This window comes from Tenrec ecaudatus, chromosome X (genome assembly GCF_050624435.1).
Source record: "Tenrec ecaudatus isolate mTenEca1 chromosome X, mTenEca1.hap1, whole genome shotgun sequence".
Classification (NCBI taxonomy): Eukaryota; Metazoa; Chordata; class Mammalia; order Afrosoricida; family Tenrecidae; genus Tenrec; species Tenrec ecaudatus.
This window is the reverse complement of record NC_134548.1, coordinates 167,697,810-167,721,136: the sequence shown is the minus strand read 5'-3', so window position 1 is coordinate 167,721,136 and position 23,327 is coordinate 167,697,810. Positions and strand designations below refer to the sequence as shown.

Here is a 23,327-nt window from a genome sequence, read left to right as displayed (position 1 = left end):
GGCCCTGTCCCTGCCCTGAGGCAGGCAGGGGAAAACTGTGGCTGTGCTGAGGCCAAGCCCTGCTACAGGCTCCAAATGGTCCCGGCTTGGGCAGACACAGCGGCTAGGCTAGGGTCGAGCCCTAGCCGGCTTCCACTGAGGTAAGCCAAAAGCCCCCAGCCCCTCAAAACCCCATGGATCTGAGCCTACTTATCTTTATGATGTGCCTCCTGCGATCCAGTGGTGTTGAATTTCCCTCTGAGCAACTCTCCTGGGCTGGATTCTGCAGAGTCCCTCTGGTATGTGTTACTCCGTCGCCATTTCCCGGAAGTCTTGAAATGTCTTTTTAAAAGATGAATGGGAAGCTACTCTTCTTTACATTGTCATTCTCAACATCATAAACTATATGCTTGTCTGATTCAAAATGGCAAACACTAGTCCATTTCTGCTCACTAATGTGCCAGGATATTAATCTTTACTAACTCCCTTTACTTTTTGATGGCTTCCAAATATCCTACATCCATTCTTTGTCCATTCCAAGTCCAAATATTAATGGATATTTACCACTGTTTCCTCTTACTTTGAGTCAAGCCTCACCAGCAAACAAAGTTCCCAAACGCTTACTCCATCCATGTGTTATGGTTGCTTGTACTTTGAGAACATAGTTCTTCCTCAGTCATATTTTGAGTGACTTCCCACCTGAAGGGCTCATGTTCTGGCGCTGTATCTGACAATGCTCCCGTGGACGTCATGAGATTCTGAGTATCTGACAGTGTTCCGCTCCTATCCACCAGGTTTCCAGAGGCTACTTCTTCAGAAGTGGACAGCCTATTCCTTCTTCATAGTCTCTTCTTAGTCTGGAAGCTCCGCTGAAACTCGTCCACCCAACTGTTATTTGAAACATCAGCGACACAGCCTCCAGCATCACAGCAACACACAGGTCACCACAGGATGACTAACTGACAAGAGGTGGCACGCGTAAATACACTTGCACTGTGAGCGAGTCACATACAGGGATACAGAGAATGAAATGCGAGGGGAATTCCTTCACACCCCCTCATGCTGTTAAGTTTTCTTTGGAAATTCTGAGTTAGTTTCTCATGCCACCTCATTTCCCATCCCTTCCTTCATTTGATTCACTCAACAATACCGTCTCTGCCAAAGACAAGAAACTGGGACCTTGTCCTGCTGACTTTGGGCCCCATTGGTGTGCTGGGTGCATTTCATTGCCACCCAGTTGTCACCCAAGGGGTGAGGAGGCAACCACCAAGTTCTCACAGCCCAGGGTATGCACTCATATATTGTCTAGATGGAAAGTCACACTGGACGCATCAAGCACAAAATTGCAATAAAGAAGGTTATTATTCACAGGTCCTAAGGGTGCGTGGCATGCCAGTAGGCCACTCGGGGAGGATGTGGGTGGATAGATCTCTCGGAGTTAGGGTGGTGTGTTTGTTAGGTAACATCAAATCGGTTACAACGCATCGTGACCCTGTGTGCACCAGAACAAAACACTGCCTGGTCCTGGTTCATTCTTGCAATTTCCCCATGTTTGGGTCCATCGTTGCAGTCCCTGTGTCAAGCCACCTTGTCCGGAGCCTTCCACTTTTTCGCTGCCCCTCTTCTTCCCCAAGTATGGTGGACATCACCAAGGACTGGTCTCTCCTCAAAACACGTCCAAAGTTTGTGAGAGGAAGTCTCACAATCCTCACTTCCAAGGGACATTCTGGTGGTGCTTCTTCCAAGACACATCTGTTTGTTGATTTGGTTGTCCTCGATCCTTTCAAGTTTCTTTGCCAGAACCATAATCCAAATGCATTGGTTCTTCGGTCTTCCTTATGTAATGTCCCACTTTCACATGCATACAAAGCAATGGAAACTACCATTGCTGGTGTCGGGATAACCTTAGTCCTCAAGGAAACACCCTTGCTTTCTAATATTTAAAAGAGGTCAGGTGCAGCACATTGACCCAATGAGAAATGTCATTCGATCGCTCGCTCGCTCGCTCGCTCTCTCTCTTGCTCTCTCTCTCTCTGAATTTGTTTGGCACTGAAGTTTTTTTACTTTTTTGTAGCCACTCAGACCAATATTTAGGTTTGAGGAATATGAAATTTGCAGGGATTTATTGTTGGTTGTTTTTTTCCCCACTTTCCCTAACTCTATTAAAGAAAAAAAAAGCTACAATGATAAGTATCCAGAACATAGTCTATTTTCTGTGATGTGTCCCTCCAAAATGTGACATTTGATTTCCAAACACATTCCAGAAGTGTACAATGGTCGCCAACTGTACTCAGTAGAGCAGAAGCTGTAGTGTTCATCTTCCAACTCTGCCCAGTCTGTGGTCTATCTTGCAATAATTGACTGAAAAGTGACAGTGGCTGCATTGATTTTTGTCTGTAGTTCTGTGTGTTCCTCTATATGCAGCAATCAAAGAATCTGCACGGCTTCATTAAGAACTGTATCTCCTGTGTCAAAGCTAAGATGCTGCTTGCCTAAAGCAACAGACAAGCCCTCTTTTGTTTGATGAGCTTAAGCAACTGCATCCTGCTTCAGGTGCTCCTGAACCAAAAGTCAAATTTCATTTAGCATTACCAGGTAGTAACCATGTTAGACAAAGCCATTTCCCCAGGCTCCAAATCAGGGTTATTTGCGCCCAAGTTGACCAGTGGCTCTGCATTTTTAGCTGCACTGTCAGCATTTTTTTTTTTTTTTGCATTATCAGGAACTGGGTCCTTGTATTTTCAGCATTAGCTCTGTATTCGAATCTAACAACAAAGCCAAGAAGCCAGTCAATCGCTTCTTGTCTATCTTGGATCTTGAAAGGACAGTTAATATCTTTGAGATACTTTTCTAAGAACTTGGGCCAATCGTTGCTGGGGATGTTTCTTAAATTCCCTCTGTCTTCAATCATGTCCTTTGTGATTTTCTGGTCTTCAAACAACACAATAAAATTTCTAACTGCTGTTTCATCTTTGCAGTAGAAGCCAGCAGGGTTGTGGTAGTCGAGGACAGTCAACTTGTGTCCAAACATGGTCCCGGCTTCCCGCAGCGGTCCCCCGCACTGAGGCCAGGAGACGGCTTTTGCTGTTGTTTCCAAATAAACACACTGTTTATATTTACACAGCCTTTCTAAGATCTCCCCCCCCCCAACAATTTTATCAGCATATAATTCACATATCACAGAATGGAATAGTTTAATCGCATCACGAAGAGTTGTACAATCATCACCACAACCAGTTTTACAGCACTTTCTTCCTTCTTGCGATCAATGTTGTTCCACTTCCCTCTCACCCTCACCTGCCATCATTTTCCTAGCCTGGATTGCATATACAGAAAAACATTAAAAAGCAAACAACCAAAAAAGTAACAAGAATAACAAAGTATACAATCCAAAATTAAAAGAGGGATCAGTATCAGAGCCTAACTTGTGAGAATCCAGTGTGCAGAAGGCAATGGATGACAGTGGGAGCCCAAGAAGAATTTGTGGAACTACATAGAAATTAAGCCTCTGGAGAAATCCCCCTATCTAAAATTGAGGGTGAGGAGTATAGAAGATCATAGGCATAAATCTGACTAGAACAATTAAAACTTTGTCAGTAGCTGCCCCCTGTGATGCAGGCTGGATCTGATCTGGTTTCCAGGCTTTTCTATATTTTTGGTTTGCGTTGCTTTGTTTGGTCTTTGTTTGTTCATATGAGAGTATAACTCAGAGGTGTTATGTCAATGGAGGTCACCCTCTTGAAGCTGTTTTAACTGTTTTTCCTTTTTCCGGTATATGAAACAGCATTGATGAACCAATAGGGACAGCAAGCAGAAGAAGGGGTTCAGGAGGAGGGGGGTACAGTGGTGATGGGGGGTAAAAGGGAGACCATATAGAAAAAGAATGTTTGGACACTGATAGGGGTAGCAATTGTACAATTCTACTTGACCTGACTGAAATATGGAATGGTAAGATGTATGTATTAACTCCAACTCATAATAAAAAGGAACACAAAAATAAATTAATTAATTTTCAAAAAGAATAACAAAATAAAACATAAAAATATCAATTGAAAAGAAAGTAAATACTTGGGAAGAAGGCAACTGAGTAACACATATCAGAGGGACTCCATAGAAATCAGCGCAAGAGACTCACTGAGAGGAAAATTCCACACTGCTCAGTCACAGGAGGAGCATCATAGTAGGCACAGATCCACTAGGTTTTGAGGAGCTGTGGGCTTTTGGCTTACCACAGTGGAGGCAGGCTAGGGCATAACCTTAACTCGGCCAGATCCGGGCTCCTTTGGCCAGCCCCAAATCTGGGCAGGGTTTAAACCCCTAGTCTCACAGTCAGGCAATCAGGGATTAGCTCTATCTTTACTTTTTTCTTCTCGCATTCCCCCCAAAGTCTCAGGGGGCTGTTTCTGTGTTTGTTTTCTCTTCTCTTTTGTCTCATGGGACTCTGCCAGCCTCCCCCTCTTCACCTAGGGCAGCCATTCTCAACCTGTGGGTTGCGACCCCTTTGGGGGTCGAATGACCCTTTCACAGGGGTCGCCGAATTCATAAGGGTAGCAAAATTACAGTTATGAAGTAGCAATGAAAATAATTTTATTACTGGGCGTCACCACAATGTGAGGAACTATATTAAATGGTGGCAGCATTAGGGAGGTTGAAAACCACTGGCCTAGGACAATTATGACTGCACTGCACCCAGCTGGGAGAGCTCTTGAATTTGTCATTGATCTTGCTTGCCCATTCAATGTGCATTGACTGCAGATCTAAGCTAGACAAGATGCTTGTCAACTACGACCTTTTCTCGATTTACCTTTAGGTTACCTATGGGTCCAGTTGTGAGAATTTTGGTCTTCTTTACGCTGAGTTGTAATCCACAATGTACACTGGAGTCCTTGATTTTCACCAGCAAATACTTCAAGTTTTCTTCACTGTGAGCAAGCACATTATATCATTTCATGTTGCACGTTTTAAGAAGCTTTCCTCCAACTCTGATGCCACATTCTTCTTCACACAAATCCAGTTTTTCTAATGATTTGCTCCTCATAGAAATCAAATAAGTATGGTGAAAGCATTCAACCCTGATACATATCTTTCCTGATTTTAAACCATGCCATATTCCCTTTTTCTGTTTATACAACTGCCTCTTGATGCATCCTACATCACTCAACATATTGTCCATAGAATCGTTCAAGTTTTGACGTTGAGATTTAAATTTTTTCTTCGCTTCTTTCAGCTAAAGTTGTACTGAACATATTTTTCCTTTTTGGTATTTTAACTCCATTCCACTGTAATATTTGACTTTATATTCTCAAGCTGCCCTTTGAAATTATGTATTCAACTGTTTCACTCCATCATTTATTCCTTTTGCTTTAGCCACTCTATGATTAAGACCAACTTTCAGAGTCGCTTCGTATGCCCATTTTTCTGCTTTCCTACCTTCTTCACACAAATCCGGTTTCTCTGATGACTTGCTCCCCACAGAGACGGAATAAGTTTGGTGAAAGCATTCAACCCTGATACATACCTTTCCTGATTTTAGTTTATCAATCATTTTATTGGGGGCTCATACAACTCTGATCACAGTCCATACATACATCCATTGTGTCAAACATATTTCTACACTTGTTACCATCATCATTCTCAACCCATTTGCTTTCTACTTGAGCTCTTGGTATCAGTTCCTATTCCCCTCGCCGTCATGAACCCTTAATCATTTATAAATTATTATTATTTTGTCCTATCTTACACTGTGCGATGACTCCCTTCGCCCACTTTTCTGTTGTCCATGCCCCACGGAGGAGGTTATATGTAGATCTCAGTAATCCGTTTCCCCTTTCCACCTGACCCTCCCTCCACGCTCCCGGTATCACCACTCTCAGCACTGGTCCTGAAGGGATCATCTGTCCTGGATTCCCTGTGTTTCCAGTTCCTGTCTGTACCAGTGTACATCCTCTGGTCTAGCTGGATTTGTAAGCTAGAACTGGAACGTAATAATGGGTGTGGGGTAGGGGAGGAAGCATTTAAGAACTAGAGGAAAGTTGTGTTTCATCGTTGCTACAGTGCACCCCGACTGGCTCATCTCTTCCCCAAGGACCCTTCTGTAAAGGGATGTCTGGTTGCCTACATCCGGATGGGTCTTGGGTCCCAACCCCCACACCCCCTCATTCACAACGATTTGATTTTTTGTTCCTTGATGCCTGATACATGATCCCTTCGACATCTCGTGTTCACACAGGCTGCTGTGCTTCTTCCATGTGGACTTTGTTGCTTCTGGTCTAGATGGCCACTTGTTTACCATCTTTCCTGATTTTAAACCATGCAATATTCCCTTGTTCTGGTTATACAACTGGCTCTTGATGCTTCCCACGTCACTCAATATTTTGCCCATAGAATTATTCCAGTTTACTACTTGAGGCTTGAATTATTTTTTGAGTTCTTTCAGATCAAGCTGTACAGAACGTATGTTTCTAGCTCCATTCCACTGTAATATTGCCCTTTGTAATTATGTAAGTTTCCCTTTGAAATTATGTTTTCAGCTTCTTTACTTCATCATTTCTTTCATTTCCTTTGGCTACTCTGTGATTAAGAGCAAGTTCCAGAGTCTTTCCGGGTGTCCACTTTTCCTGCCTTTTTAACGACCTTGGCTTTCTGCATGAACGATGTTCTAGATGTCTTCCCTTAGCTCTTCGGGTCTTCTGTCATTAGTGTTCAGTGCGTCAAATCCGTTCTTGAGATGTTCTCAAAATTCAGGTGGGATAGACTCAAGGGTGTATGTTGGCTCTCATGGACTTGTCCTAATTGTCTTCAGCCTCAACCTGAAATTACATATGAGCAATTGATGGTCTGTACCGCAGTCAGCCCCTGGCCTGCTGTTAACCACTGAGATTGAGCTATCTCCATCGTGTCTTCCTACAGGTGCAGTGAATTTGATATTTGAGTATGCCACCCGGAGAAGTCCACGTGTATAATGGCCTTTTGTGTGGTTGCAACAAGGTATACGCTCTGAAAATATGATCACTATTGCTGACTGGAATGTAGAAATTGAAAACAAATGAGAAGGAACTGTAGTTGGAAATCTGGACTTGGTGATAGAAATGAAGGTGGAGATCATATGATAGCATTTTGCCAGACCAGTAACTTGTTCAAAGCAATGTGAATCGGAGATTTTAGAAACTCTGAACAAGGAGCCCTGGTGGCTAGTGGTTTACCCAAATCACGGGTCAGCAGTTCACGGCCATCAGACGCTCCTTGGGGGAAAGATGTGGCTTTCTGCTCATGTAAAGAGTTAGCAAACTCATGGAGTCAGTTCTACTCTGTCCTATAGGGTCTCTGTGAGTTGGCAGTGAGCCTTTCTGGGATCTCTGAGCAGTTTCCTTCCTAAACAAGAAGGTGCCCCTTCCTTGTGCCCTAGTGATACCCCGCCCCACACCAGGCAGGGAAGCTGCAGGGGTAGAAGCAGGAGCCTCTCTGGAAATAGCAGGTCTTCATGGCTACATTTGTAGGGGCTTTCCCATCCCTCCCCCTTTGTCAAGGCGTGGGACCCCAGAGGGCATGACGGCCCAGGGCAGAGGCGCCCAAGCCCAGGAGATCCCTAAGCAGGCTGCCCTGGGCACAGTCTTCCAGCATCCCGAGGCCTGGCCGGCCACCGTCGCGCACACTCATCCTCAGAACCAGTGTGCTGCGAACGACTTTTGGCGCAGGCTCACTGGGCTCCCAGGAGTCCTCCGGAGTGGGGTTTCCAGAGGCTTCAAACAGCACGTGGTCTTCCCTTCCCGTGGGCTGGGCTGGGCTGGGCTGGGCTGGACTGCGCTGGGCGGCCAGGGTGGGACGCAGCCACGTGACTGCGGTCGGACGGGCGTGCGCATGCGCAGGCCCCCTGGGGACTGACTACGTGACCGCTGGGAGGTGGAGCCTCCTGAGGCACCGCCTTCCGCGCACCTTCCCCTCTCTTCAGGTGGCCGTCTGCCCAGGGGGTCTGTTTGGGTGGGCACACTGGGGGACCCCGGGGCTGCTGTGGGGGGCAGGCACCTTCCGGGGCATCTCAGTCTCCCCCGCAACGCAGTGGGGCTGCCTGGCGGGAAACCGTTGCGCAGTCTCACCTGACGGCGTCTCTTTGCGCAGGCGCAGGGGTCCGTGACGCCGGAGGGGCGGAGCCGGTGGGGTGCCTCAGTCTCCCCCGAACCGTGGGCGAGCTCAGACGGCGGCGATGGCCTCCGAGGGACAGCACCCCCGCGAGGACTTGGACCAGCCCGAGTCGGAGGGCAGGGCGCCCGGGGCCGGAGGCTCTGGCGACTGCGAGGGTGCCCGCGAGCCCCCCGGCGCGCCCGGAGAGACGGGCGGCGCGGCCCCTCCGCTCCCTGGAGCCCGCCCCGGGCCCAGCGCGACGGGGCCCGAGGGAGAGGCCTCCGAGGCCAACGCCACCCCGCCGGCGCCGCGCCTGCTGCACCAGTATCCTACCAGGGGACGCGGGGGCGGGCGCGGGGGTCCGGGGCGGGACGGGGGAAGCCCAGCTTCGCCCGGTGGCCCTTAACCGCCACAGCACCCTGAGGGCGCCCTTCCGCTCCTCGCGGGAGGCCTGGCTGGCCTGCGAGGCCCTGGCCCCGGAGACCGCTCCTGGGGGACCCGTGCACGTGGAGCTCGAGGTTGTCGGCAGCCTCGTGACCGTGTGAGTGCTGGGCGCATCAGGGCGGACGGACAGCGGGGGGAGGGGGGGCGGGGAACTCCTAGGGAGCCCTGTTTTTCTCTCCAGCCACCTGTCCGCGCAGGACCCTGGCCTCCTGCGACTGTGCGTCCTCCGCTGCCGGGACAAGCTCGCCACCACCCAGCAGGCCTTGCTGCGCCGCCCACCGCGCCCTGCCCACAAGCCCCCGCGCAATGAAGGCAGATGAGGCACCATCACCCCGGGCGTCCCCTCGGCTCTCCATGTCCGCTTTGCCAAAGAATAAACCCCGGTTCTAGCTGAGCTGTGTGTGTCCTTGTCTCGCGCCTTCCAGGGCCAGGGTGTCCCACCCCACCCCCAGGGGAAAGGGCTGCATCCAGAGTCGGCCGGATGTGCTCTGCACCTGCGGCCACCTGCCAAGCTCCGGCACTTGCATGAGGGTCAGAGGAGAGCAGCCGCTGACAACAGTAGGCCCAGTTGTACGGTTATAACATGTGAAGATTACAGTAACGTCAGAGAATAGGAACGATAAGAGAGAGATTAAGTGTAGGAGTCAGACACATTTTATGGCAGCATGCTCACCCCAGCCCCTCTTGGTGGTCCACGTGGAAGTGGGAGAGAAGCCAGGCTGTCTTTACTATCTTGGGATATTTACAGGTAGCCAAAAGACGTGTATATTCCATCGTTACATACGTCACAAGGTGGGTGGCATCAACAGTCAGGTCCCCGAGCTCACAGGTGAGGAAACCTCAGACCTGCATTGGGGGAAGGTGCGAGTGGGGCGGGTGACAGGGCGGGAAGAGGTAACAACAGGGTGTCTGCACCTGTAGGGACCTAAAATCAACCCTGAGCTCACATTAAGGCAGCATGGCTGGTCAGGGGGAATCGCTGGGTACGATATTTAAAGCAGGGTGATGTACTTGGACTGAGCTCTGACTCACCACGGGGGAGACTTTCCTACCAGGGAAGGCTAGCTGTCCAGATTCCCTCTGTTAAAAGTTGGGGGAATATAGTCCTCGCCATATGTCCCTCAGTGTTAGTTTCCCACCCATCAGGGTCAGCGTTAACGTTTTTCGGTCACAAATTTCACTTTGCAAATGGAGTTTGGGCTCTTGGACACGCTCCCGGTCAATGACAGTTCGGAGAGAACTCGCTCCTCTCTTTAACCTGCTCCTGCTCAGCTTGGCCATGTCGCTAGCTCTCAGGCCACAGGTCACCACGTGCAGCCTTCCAGTCCCACGAGGTTGTCCGTAGTCAGTTCCGGGCCCCAGCGTGGCTTCCACGCTTCCCTAAAACAGCGTGTACTCTTTTGAGACCTGAAACTTCTGTCCTTTGTGAAAACCCACTTGGATTACAGACTAGATGTCCACGTCAGCTCTTATCTCGTGTGAAACCAAGAATCAAGGTATTATCCCCGCAAGAAACATTTCACATGCAGCCTGGCTGGGGCCGGAGAGGAGGGTGCAGAGTTGCAGCCATACCATCAATGCCATAGGGAGCATGGTGGGCTAAAGATACTGTTCAGGTAGCCAGACAGGGTGTTGTCCCTCTCTATGCCAAGGCGCCCCTACAGGAGATTGCTGCAGGGAGTCAGGCCAGCCTAGCCAGCCATAGGCGTTGGAGTGCAGGCTTACACTCAGGCTCCCAGCCAGGAAGGGGTGGGACACCTAGGTGGGCGGTACACCTAGGTTGGCCCATCTAAGTCAGGTGAATTTGATTCAGCCAGTGGGGTCGACCAGTATCATCTACCATGCCACCCAACTAGGGGGTGGGGGAGGGGATGAACTGAAAATCCAGAAGTTTTCTCTGCAGAGTTCTCTTTCCCAGCAACTCAGACATACATATTAGTGCCGCCAGACTGCAACGCCCAAATAAAATGGGCTGTGGACTCTGTCTGGCTTGTGTTGCCTTTACTGTAAAACCTGAAACCATTTCTAACCTTTATAAAACTCCCTTGGATCACCCACCCCCCCCCCCCACAAAATGGAGTTTGTCCTGTCCAGGAAAGGTGCGCTGTAGCGTATCCAGAGGTTTCAGACATCCCAAGCTTTCCCCAGGAAATGCAGTGATTGAATTGAAGCCCAGGACAAGTGGCCATATACCTTGGATTTTCCAAGACGGTGTTCCTGAGTTAGGCGCGAGTCCATTGGTTATCCAAGGCTCCTGAGGTACGGAACAAAACTGCTCTCCAGAAAGCCTGCCTGCCATGTCGAATCCAGATGTCTCCAACTCCTTATCGCCCGCTGCTGGGTTGTCTACTTGCTAGAATTTTGCTTAATTTACCTGAGAAGAGCCAACATCTCATAAAGCCAGAGTAGAAAGGCTGAGCTACCTGATCTTGTTTGAGATCAGTGGAGACCAGTGCTGGGGCACTTCGTTAGTGTTGTTCAAGTACGATTTTAAGAAATAGCACATCAAGCCTTCCTTCCTAGTCCACCTTAGTCCAGAAGCGCCGCCAAAGCCTGTTCAGCATTATAGCAAGAGGCTTGTGGGACAAATTCCAAAGAGGTAGGGGGTGATAGGGGGCAGCAGGAGGAAAGACCCAAGGACAAAGGGCCTGAAGACATCCCTTGGCCGATAGGACTTCCGCATTTGGCTCTCAATTAAAGGCCAGTGCATGGGGGGTGGGGGTGGGGGTGGGGGACGTGTGCCCATTCACTGCTGGTGGGAAGCTTACCTCTTCCACATTCGTTTTCATAGCAGTGTAACACAGTGCATATATGTATGTATATAGGCAATTACTGCTAACGGACAAGATCTGTTCTTCACTGTCAAGCAAAATTTGTAAATAATTCAGAAGAGGTGCACACAGTTCTTATGCTGCCCTCCTGTAGGGTCACTAGGAACCCTGGTGGCAGAGTGCTTATGCGTTAGGATGCTGACCTTGTGGTCAGCAGTTTGAACCCACCAGCCATTCCCAAGCAGAAAGAGGAGGCTTTCTGTTCCCGTAATAAGTTAGTCTCAGAAGCTCCCGGGGGCAGTTATACCCTGTCCTTCTGGGTCACTAGGCATCAGAATCGACTTGATGGCAGTGAGTTTGAGTTTATACGGTCATTCCCCCAGAAAGCTCCCTGGTGGTGCTGTGCCTTAGATGTACAGTGTCAGAAATCCGATGCAGGAGTGCTGGATAGGGTCCTTGTGAGTTGAAACTCACTCGATGCAGGCAGCTGGGCTTCGGGGGTGGAAGACAATGCTTGCTGCACTTACTACGGCAAGGGAAAGGGATTGTGATGAAGAATTGCTTAGGAGTGGAGTGGGTTCCATCATTTCAAAGTGAGGACAAATCTGCGTGGCATTGAGGCAACTGCAAGTTGCTGGCGAACTAGATGTTCAGAACCTGGGGACTTGCTGTGTGCTATAGTTCTTGGGATCTGTCCTTTATATATAAACCTTTAAGTCTCTCGTCATTCAGTGTCCTTCCCCATCACACTGCCCTCAGGTTGATACTGATTTATATAGGACAGAGCAGAGGTCGGCAAATGGCGGCTCAAGAGCCAAATGTGTCTCTTTCAGGACGTACATGTGGCTCTGAAGTAAAATTGAAAATGAAAATAAACTATCCGAGTTTCATTTAAAGGATATTGTTCAGATAATGGTGCTTTCATTTGTAAAAATGTGTTTATGAATCTCAAATGTTTTTTGAATTGCTGTGGGGCACAGGATTGGCTCTTCTGTCATGGCAGTTTGCCGACCCCTGGGACAGAGGAGACCTTCTGCCTGTGGTTTTCCAGGCTATACGTCTTGATAAAAGCAGGACGTTTCCGCTTTCTCCGGGAACACTGGTGGATTGGAACTGCTGGCCTTGCGATTAGCAGCCTAATGAATAACCAGGGCCCCTTATGAACTCAGGACCATGCACGGTCCTTGAGAAAAACAGTCCCAATTAGATAGATAGATAGATAGATAGATAGATAGATAGATAGATAGATAGATAGATAGATAGATAGATGAATAGATAGATAGATAGATAGATAGATAGATAGATAGATAGATAGATAGATAGATAGATAGATAGATAGATAGATAGATAGACAGACAGATAGACGGATGGATGGATGGATGGATGGATGGAGAGATAGATGGATGGATGGATAGATGGATGGATGGATGGATGGATGGATAGATAGATGATAGATGGATAGATAGATAGGTGGATGGATGGATGGATAGATGGATAGATAGATAGATAGATAGATAGATAGATAGATAGATAAAAACAGTCTCAATAAGATAGATTGATAGGTACCCATCATCTCTTTGGGGTCCAGTTGATTCTGACTCATCGTAACAGGAGTGGACCAGAGCAGAACTGCCCCCTGGACTTCCCAGGTTGACATGTTTACAAAGAAAGAATGCCACATCTTTCCTCCATGGAGCAACTGGCGAGTTCTAACTGCCAACCTGTGGGCGAGCAGCTGAACACGTAACCACTGCATCCCTGGGACTCCTGGCACGAAGGGATGGGCAGAAACAAACAAAGCCCCTGCCGTCCATTCTGACTCCTCTCTCACTGCCTTTGAGCCGATTTGAGCTTATAGGACGGGCTCTGACTGCCCCAGTGGCTTTCCAAGACCACTCGATCCACATGTCACACAATTCTACTGTTCAATCATCTCCAGAAGAATGACACAATCATTACCACAATCCGTCGTCTCAGAATGTTTTCTGGTTTTCCCGACTGTAGGTCTTTATGGGAGTAGAAAGCTTCATCTTACTCCTGAGGTGTGGCTAGTGGTCTCAAAGTGCTGGCCTTGTGCTGAGCAGCCCAACACATTGCCGCCACAGCTCCTGGATGGACACCAAACCCTCTGCCATCTAGTCGGCTCTGACTCAATGAGCCTGGATAGGGTTGTGAGGCGGCGAATCTCTACTTTCAGCCTCAGAACAGCTGGTGGGATTGAACTGCCGGCTTTGTGGTTGGCAGCCCAATGCTTATGCGACAGTGCCACCAGAGTTCTCTAACCCATGGCTGTTGAGTCAATGCCAATTCGTGGTGACCTGATAGGACAGTAGAACTGACACCCGTAGGCTTTCGAAGGCTGAAACCTACAGAAGCAGACTGCCACAGCTTTCCCCTGTGGAGCAGCTGGGGGATTCAAGCCATGGACCATATGATTAGCCATCAAACTCTGAACCACTGTGCCACCAGGGCTCCCTGATAGATCGACCGATCCACTGATCGATTGGGAGGTAGATAGGTAAGTGGCTATCTTAAGGAACTGGTTCATGCAATTGTGGGAGCCGACAAATCCAATCAAGCAGGATTTCGATTACCCTTGAGGCAGAATTCCTTCTCCTAGAAACCTCCGATTTTGCCCTGAGGTCTTCTGCTCAGAAGAAACCCACCACACTTCCGAAGGCAATCAATCTCCTTGGCTAAAAGCAACTGGATAATTCCTGACACATCATCATGTTAGGTTATAATGGTAAGAGACCATGAGCAAGGTCACAGACAGGCTGGAAGGTTCCCTCTGGTTTTAAAAGCAAAAATGTCACATTTGGAGTAAGCAGCATCTCGAATTTAGGTTACCCACAATCATCAGGAGGAACCCTAGTGGCACAATGGAATGCTAACCACAAGGTCACCGGTTCAAATCCACTAACTGCACAGATGGAAAAAGAGGAGATTTTCTCTACCTATGAAGAGTTATGATTCGTAAGCTCACAGGGGCAAGTCTATTCTGTGCTATAGGGTCCATATGACTCAAACTGACTCATGGCAGCGAGTGAGTGGGAGGGAGTGGAGTGGGAGGGAGGGAGATAGGAAGGGAGGGAGGGAGGAGTGAATGAATGGCGATCATCAAAAGGGCCTTTCTAACCAGGATCACCTGTGAAAACATTTTCGGTCACATGTTACTATCCCAGAACTTTGTCTCCATGACACTGTGGTCCCAGGAACCCATGGGTGACACCTAGATTCTCTCTTTTACTGCCAGCAAATCGAGTCTGGCTCTTAGTGACCCTACAGCACCTGCCTCAGTGGTTTTCCAGGAGTGTAACTCCGCAGGAGTAGAAAGCCTCATTCGTCTCCCTCAGAGTGGGAGTTTCCAACCACTGACAGTACGGTTAACAGCCCCAGGAGTAACCACTGCACCACCAGACCCCCCTGGACACCTTGCTTGGTTGCTTTGGATCTTGCAATAGAAATGGGACTCTCTTAGACTTCATTCACGTTGACCCCATAAGGAATTGTAAATCACCCCACATTGTCCTAACTTGGGTGTTTATAACTCACTTTCATTTGCTAATTTATGTGTCTTTGGTCACTTAGATAGTAAGTAACAAAGTAGCAGGGCCAGGCAGAGGTGGAGGTAGGCTCTCAAGAAGATGGGTGGACACAGTGACTGTCATGGGCTCAACCTGACTTAAGACCAATTGTGAGGATGGGCAGGACTGAGCAGGGTGACATTCTGTTAGGAATAGGAGCTACCCTTAGCTGACTCCGCCAAACTCTTTCCTACTTCTGTGTGTCACTGCGCCAGGTTCAAGGTCCTGGTAGAGAGAACCTGGAGCTCGGCATGGGCTGCCTTTCCCAAGGGAACTGGGAGAGACTTGTGGACAAGAGAACGGCAGAAAGGATGTTAAGGAAGTCAGTGAGTTAGAGGATTGTTGCAGTAGACGTACTTAGGCCTTTGGGTCTTTTCCTATTTTCTAATGAGTTCTATGGATATTTTTGTTTAAAAACATTATACACACATAGATGTACTTATGTGCCGTCCTCTTGTTGGGGACAGAGTGGTCACATTATTTGGAGTTATTCACGTATCCTTTTCTATGCCATTCATCCACAGCACATCACTTGGTTAGGTATGTGGGCATGTTCTTGTACCTGACTACTGTGAGTGAGACTGAGGGAAGAAATGCGAAGCTATGTGGCCAGAAAAGTTAAGTGCAAATGCTAACACAAGCCCTTGGGGAGTGTGGGGTTATCATCCAGGCATCAGCAGTTGTGTGCTAAAGGGCCAGGCCCAAGATGCAATCGGAGGCAACATGCAAAAAGGCAGAGGCTGAGCCAGAATGAAACTGAACTTGAAGCAGAGCTGTAAAGGGAAGGGGTTACGAGACGTAGATTATTCAAGTCTGAAGAAAATAAGACTGGCCCTAAGTTTGCATTTTACAGGAAAATTAATTTCTATGGGGAAAAATACGATTAAGTAGAAAATGTGAAACCATAAAAGTAACAGAAGGAAACATGATGAAGAAATTTTATGCATGATCCAAAACCCAGAAACTACACATGAATGAAAAAGAATAAGTAGCTGATTCCAAAGAAATGTTAAACTTATTTATGGAAGAAAACACCATAAAACATCAAATTGGAGAAATTGTTTATAATTCAATTAGTGAAGTATGATACATAATTCAGAAGCTAAATAAAATCAATGTCCCATTATCTTAAAGTGTCACACTCCATTAAAAAAGAAAATTCTGTAAATAGTAGGAAAAGACAAATGACAATGTAGGAAAAGAAATCGTAACCCAAATAGGAAACTAAAGCTAACAATTCCAAAAGGCAAATGATAATCAATAAATCACTATAACACACATAACTCCATACAGATTTGTACAAATGACAGAAAAGTGCCATTCATGGACTAAGAATTATAAATGGGCAATTTGGTATGTGGCATGGTCCTGTCCATGTAAATAAAAAGTATTTTAAATGCATATGAATGCAAAGAAATAATCTGCAAAACTATACATACAATTGTTAATAGAAACAGCTTATGAGAAATTTTTGTTTACTCGTTAAGTGAAGGCTAGATTTTTTATTATAACCATAGATTGACATTGTAAGAAATATTTTTAAAGTATCTAAACTTTATAGAACTGTAAATACATTTTTATTCCAATTTTGGTTTCCTGCTTTAAATATACCTGCACATATATTTGCAGCTTAAAAAAGAAACATAATGCACAATTATTCTTAATACGATTGAACTCTTGAATTGATATGTGGGTTATGTCCCAATAAAACTGTTTAAAAATAAAAGAGAAAGAAAGAAACCTGAAGTAAAATCGGGAAAGTATTCACAGTTGTTCTTTCTGGATGGTGGAATTTTTGAGGACATTTTTCCTATCATTTTATAAATCTCTGTGATTGCTTAATTCCAAACTCCATAAGTAGAAAAACACTAAGCCCCAAAGCACAATTTTTTAGAACCAAGCAAAAATGCCCCTAAATATTTTATCTTTGCAGGAATGGGGAGAGGGTGAAGGTGGGGAGTTGACATGGAAAATTGCTCATAATTAAGTGGAGACCAAATGCTTTGAAAATGATGAGGGCAAAGAATGTACAGATGTGCTTTACACAATTGATGTATGTATGGATTGTGGTAAGAATTGTATGAGCCCCTAATAAACTGTTTTTAAAAAATAGCTCATAAGCCCGGCTATCAAAAGAGATAGTGTCTGGGGTCTTAAAGGCTTGAAGGTGAACAAGCGGCCATCTAGCTCAGAAGCAAAAAAGCCCACATGGAAGAAGCACACCGGCCAGTGCGATCACGAGGTGCCAAGGGACCAGGTATAAGGCATCATGCAAAAAAAAACAACGATATAAATGTGTGTATGTATGTGTATATATGTGTATATGTATATATATACCATATTAAATGAAGGGGGAAGTGCAGAGTGGAGACCCAAAGCCCAAGTGTCGGCCAATGGAGATCCCCTCATAGAGGGGTTTAGGAGAGGAGATGGGTTAATTAGGGTGCGAGGTAGTACCGATGAAGAACACAGCTTTCCCCCAGATCCTGGATGCTTCCTTCCTCCAACTACCATCATCCGAATTCTACCTTGGAGGCCTGGATAGGACAGAGGCTGTACACTGGTGCATATGAGGGCTGGAGGTACAGGGAATCCAGGGTGGATGATACCTTCAGGACCAAGGGTGTGAGGGACGATGCTGGGAGAGTGTAGGGTGAGTGGGTTGGAAAGGGGGAACTGATTACAGGGATCCACATGTGACCTCTTCCCTGGGAGAGGGACAGCAGAGAAGGGGGGAAGGGAGACTCTGGATAGGACAAGATATGACAAAATAACGATGTATAAATTACCAAGGGCACATGAGGGAGGGGGGAAAGGGGAGGGAGGGGGAAAAAAAGAGGACCTGATGCAAGGGGCTTAAGTGGAGAGCAAATGCCTTGAGAATGATTGGGGCAGGGAATGTATGGATGTGCTTTATCCAATTGATGTATGTATATGTATGGATGGTGATAAGAGTTGTATGAGTCCCTAATAAAATGTAAAAAAAGAAAAGAGAAGAAAAAAATGATTAGGGCAAAGACTGTACAGATGTGCTTTATACAACTGATGTATGTATATGTATGGATGGTGATAAGAGTTGTATGAGTCCCTAATAAAATGTAAAAAAAGAAAAGAGGAGAAAAAAATGATTAGGGCAAAGACTGTACAGATGTGCTTTATACAATTGATGTATGTATATGTATGAACTGTGATAAGAATTGTATGAGCCCCAATAAATTATTTTTAAAAAATAGCTCATAAGATGGATCATTTGAATTAAATAATCACACTCCTGTGTGATTGAATTCACCTCCAAACTACCAGATAGGTGCTTCCCTCCCTGAGGAGAGCATGCTTTTTGACTTGAGGTGACTAGTGCCTAGGGGTTGCCTTCTTTTCCAACTACCTTGAGCAAGGCCTGCTTCACTTCCTTGTTTCTCATGCTGTAGATGATGGGATTCAGCATGGGAGTGAGGACCACGTACAACACAGCAAGTACCCGATCTCTAAAGCCAGAGTAGGCAGAGCTGGGAAGGATGTAGCAGAGAACAGAAGTGAGGTAGAAAATACAGACCACAGTGATGTGAGCCCCACATGTGGAAAAGGCTTTTCTTCGGCCTTCAGCAGAACGCATCCTGAGAACAGCGGCCACAACATGCATATAGGAGATCACAACCAGGACACAGGGTGCAAGAGCTACCAAAAAACTGAAGAAGAACAGAGCAAGTTCGTTGGCCTTGGTGCTAGAGCAAGAGAGTTTGAGGAGTGGAGGCAGGTCACAGAAGAAGTGAGTTATAAGGCGAGGCCCACAGAACTTGAGTAGAGCCGCCAGGATGGTGTGGGTGAGTGCATTAGTCAAGGCCAGCAGGCAGGAAATTGAAGCAAGTCCTATCCGTGTCGGGTGGCCCATAAGGACTAGGTAGTGCAGTGGCCGACAGATGGCTGCATAGCGATCATAGGCCATAGCTGTAAGCAGGAAGCACTCCCAGGGTGCCAGGAAGTGAAGAAAGAAGATCTGGGTAAGACAAGCACCATAGGATGTGAGCCGCACTGGAGCTAGCAGATGTGCCAGAACCTGAGGCACCGTGTTGGAGATATAGGCAGCATCAAGCAGTGAGAGGTTGGCTAAGAAGAAGTACATGGGAGTGTGGAGTCGAGAATCCATTACAATAAGACTTACAATGCCCAAGTTTCCAATCACCGCCACTATGTAGACCAGCAGGAAGATGGCGAAGAGCAGGTACCTCAACTCCACTGTGTCTGTCAGGCCCTCCAGAAGAAACTGGGACACTGGGGTACCGTTCCCCTGTCTCATAGAGCTTGGTCTCCAACCCCGTAAGGAAACGTGCACCTGTAGGATCCAACTCAGAGTCAGATGAAGGTCTTGATTTGGTGTTTCACTGTTTAAGGGGGAGTAGGGTTCAAAGTCAAAGGAGTCACATTTCAGGCCTAAATCGGATTCAGAATTGGAGTACTGAGTATATAATCAAGATATTAGTGTTAGGTGACATGTTAGGAGAATGGAAATGGCAACCCTATCACCCCACATACCAAGACGGTGTGTATGACCTTAAAATTACTGTATGTGATCTCATAGTCAATCCTTTAGCAACTCCTATCTGAATAAATTACCCTGGATCTGTTACCTGTTCAAAATATCCTATTACTGTATAATCGCCAATGCAGCAGAACCACAATTCAGGATCAGTGGTAGGACATCAATCAGGTTCCATCCTGTTCTGAACCTTCACTCAGAACCAAAGCCAAAGTCCTCCCCGTGGCTTCCAAGGCTCTGGGATGCACCACCTCTTTACTTCTCTGATCGTCAGACAAGAAGTCTATCAATTCCATGCCCCACACAGTATCTTCAGACCTAACCGCAAACACCCTTGCCTATTTTCTGCCTCAGTGGAAGAGAACTCTATCTTCATGCCCAAGGGGAATCTCTTGATCCTCCTGTGGAGTTCTGCTTGGCAATCCTTTTACATGTCCATAGTCAATACTCCTGGTCATTCTCTCCAACAGTGGTTCTCAACCTTCCTAATGCCATGTCCCTTTAACACAGTTGCTCATGTTATGGTGAGCCCTCCCCCCAACTATAAAATTATTTTCATTGCTACTTCATCACTGTAATAAATCGAGCTACTGTTATGAATCAGGCAACCCCTGTGAAAGTGCCGTTCAACCCCCAAAGGGGTCGCGACCCACAGGTTAAGAACTGCTACTCTACAACATCTATTAAAATCTCACCATCTTCTCTTCAAAGCAATTCCTGCTCTCTACCCAGCACTCTTTCTTAAGAGATGATTTTGCCATCTACTCTGTCCTGGGAGTGCCATGAGGATGCAGACTGTGTGGTTTTTGTATATCACTATATTACCAGAGGCAATAATGAGTCTAGTGCAAAGGAAGTACTCAAAAAATTTCATTGAATGAATTAGTAAGCCTTCCTTTTGAGTTTTTGATCCATATGTACAATTGCCTATTGGACCTCTCCATTTGGACACTGAACAGATATCTTAAAATCAACATGACCAAAATTAAATTTATTATCTGTCCTACAAAACCTGTTTCTCCTCCTATTTTCCCTTTGTTACTGCCTTACACTATTTGATTTTTGCGTCAGACATCTATCTTTAGTTTTTTCTTCTCAAACCTCTAAAGCATCATCTCCCGCCTCATTTAGCTTGCATTCTATTTCATTGAGAAAATGGAAGCAATCAGGATAGCACTACCTCACTCCCACCACAACACCTACCTACCTATTTTCACTTAGATTTGTATACGCTTCCATGCTATTTAAGGAGTGCTGGTGGTGCAGTGATTATACATTGGGCTACTATTTGCAAGTTCAAACTGCTAACAGTAGTTCGAAAACACCAGGCGCTCCATTGAAGATGGACAAGGCTTTCTACTCTGTAAAAAGTTGCAGTCTTAGAAACTCACTAGGGCAGTTCTACCCTGTCCCATAGGGTCACTGTGAGTCAGCATCGACTCAATGGTAGTGACTTTGGTTTACCCCATGCTTGGATCTCAGCTCATTTGTGTCCCAACCATTCATCACTCTTTCCAATATTGCCATTTCCCCCTCAGTTTCATTTTTCCCTCAACTCTGCTTCCCCAAGCAGCAATTGCCCCATTCTTCTGCTGACTAACCACACTAGGGTGTACAATCAAATATATGCAGGCAAATAATAAGAAGAAAATATTTTAAATTATCAAAGGAAAAAATATATATTATGTTCAGAGGAAGAAAGATAAAAGTAATCACTGATTGCTTATTTATAACTATGTAAGCCAGAAGAATGGAACAATATCTTAAAATACTAAAACAAAAAACAAAAGCTAGCCTTGAATTTTACACCTGATTAAAATGTTACTCTAAAGTGAACAAAATTTTTGAAACTAGATAAAGGTGGGGTTCGCACAACATGGTGAATGTACTACATGCCACCAAATTACTCAGTTAAAAATAGTAAATTTCATCTTATCTCAATTTCATCTCAATAAAAGAGTGAAGGCAAATAATTCAGACGTATCAAAATTGGCATAAGTTTTATCAGCAGACCTGCAAAAAAGTATTAAAGAGTTCTCCAAAAGTGAAAACAATAAAGTTAGATGGAAATTTGGACACACGCAAAACAATGAGGAGTCCCAGAAAGAAAAAAATATGTGGATAAATGTACATTCCTTTTTCTCATTTTAAGATTTCTTTAAAACACAGTAAACTGTTTAAAGTAGAAATAATAGCAATATATTTGGGGAATTATAACAAAAAAGAGCCTAGTAATTTGTTAGCAAATTGAAATCAGCAATATGTAAAGATGGTGATATACATCATGACAAAGTGGGATTTGTAACAAAAATAAAAGATCAGTTTGTATTCAAAAAATGATCAGTGTAATTCACCATATTAACAAAATAAATGAGGAGCTGATACCAAGGGCTCAAGTAGAAAGAAAATGTTTTGAGAATGATGATGGCAACAAATGTAAACATGTGCATGACATACAATGGATGGATGGATGGATTGTGATAAGAGCTGCACGAGCTCCCAATAAAATGATTTTTAAAGGGGGGAAAGGGAGGAATGGCATATGATTATTTCAATGAATGCAGACAAAATATTTGACGATATTTAATTATTCATGATAAAAAAATTCTCAGAAAACTAAAACTAGAAGGGAACTTTCTCAGCCTGACAAAAGGCATTTGACAAAGGGCAAAAGCCCCACTCCACAGTGAAAGACTGACTTTTCCGCCTAATTTTGAGAACAAAGACTAGACATTTACTTTCACCACTTATATTCAGTATTGTTTGGGAGATCTTAGCCAGCACACTAGGAAAAAATGAGAAATAAATGTCATACAGATTGGAAGAAAATAAATAAAATTATCTTTATTTATAATGGCATGTTGCATATGTGGAAAGTCCTAAGGCTACTATCAGGGGGGAAAACTATTAGTAAACTTAATGAGGTCACAGGATACAAATTCAATATACAAAAGTCAGTTGTATTCATGTGCACTAACAGGAAACAGTTCAAACGCAATTTTTTACATCAGTATAATTTACAATACTATGTCAAAATATTAAATACTTACTGGTGCATTTAAGAAAATGTGTGAAAAAAATCTTTACAATGAAATGATAAAATGTGGCTAAGACAAAGAACATCTATCTAAATGGAGAACTAGATCATGTTCATGAGTTGGAAGACACAATCTTCTTATGATGTCAATTGTCACCGTATGATTCTATAGATTCATTGTAACCCTCATTAATCCAAATTTTGTAAAAATTGACACACTAATGCCAAAATGTATATGGAAATACAAAGACCCCAGAATAAGCAAAGGAAACTTTTCAAAGAAGAACAAAGATGGAAACCATAAAAATAGCTACAAAAGAATGTGGAGAAACTGGAAACTTCATATATACATTCACTCACAACTAACTCACACATAACTCACTGCCATCATATCATGTCCATTCTGACTCTTAGCAACCCTATAGAGCAAGATGGAACTGTCCCCTTTGGATTTCTGAGACTGTAAATCTTTATGGGAATAGACAACCTCATCTTTCTCCCCTGGTGTAGCTGATGCGTTCAAACCACTGACCTTGTAGTTAGATGCTCAGTATGACACCAGGATTGTTACAACCATACTGAAAAACAGTTTGGCAAAGTTTTACAAAGTTAAACTTATGATTGCCATTGTTACTGTTGTTGGCTACCCGTCAAGTCAGTTATAATTCAAAGCAACATTATGTACAACAGAACAAAACATCACGCAGTCCTGTGCCATCCTCACAATTATTACGTTTGAGCCCATTGTTGCAGCCATTGTATCAGTCCATCTTGTGGAGGGCCTTCCTCATTTTTCGCTGCCCCTCCACTTGAGCAAGCATGATGTCCTTCTCCAAGAACTGGTCTCTCCTGACAAC

General features: G+C 45.4%; 1 pseudogene; it reads right to left on the bottom strand.

Annotated features, from left to right (window-relative positions):
* Window positions 1–2,293: 2,293 nt before the first annotated feature.
* Window positions 2,294–3,010, bottom strand: LOC142435036 (RNA transcription, translation and transport factor protein pseudogene; annotated as a pseudogene).
* Window positions 3,011–23,327: the final 20,317 nt, after the last annotated feature.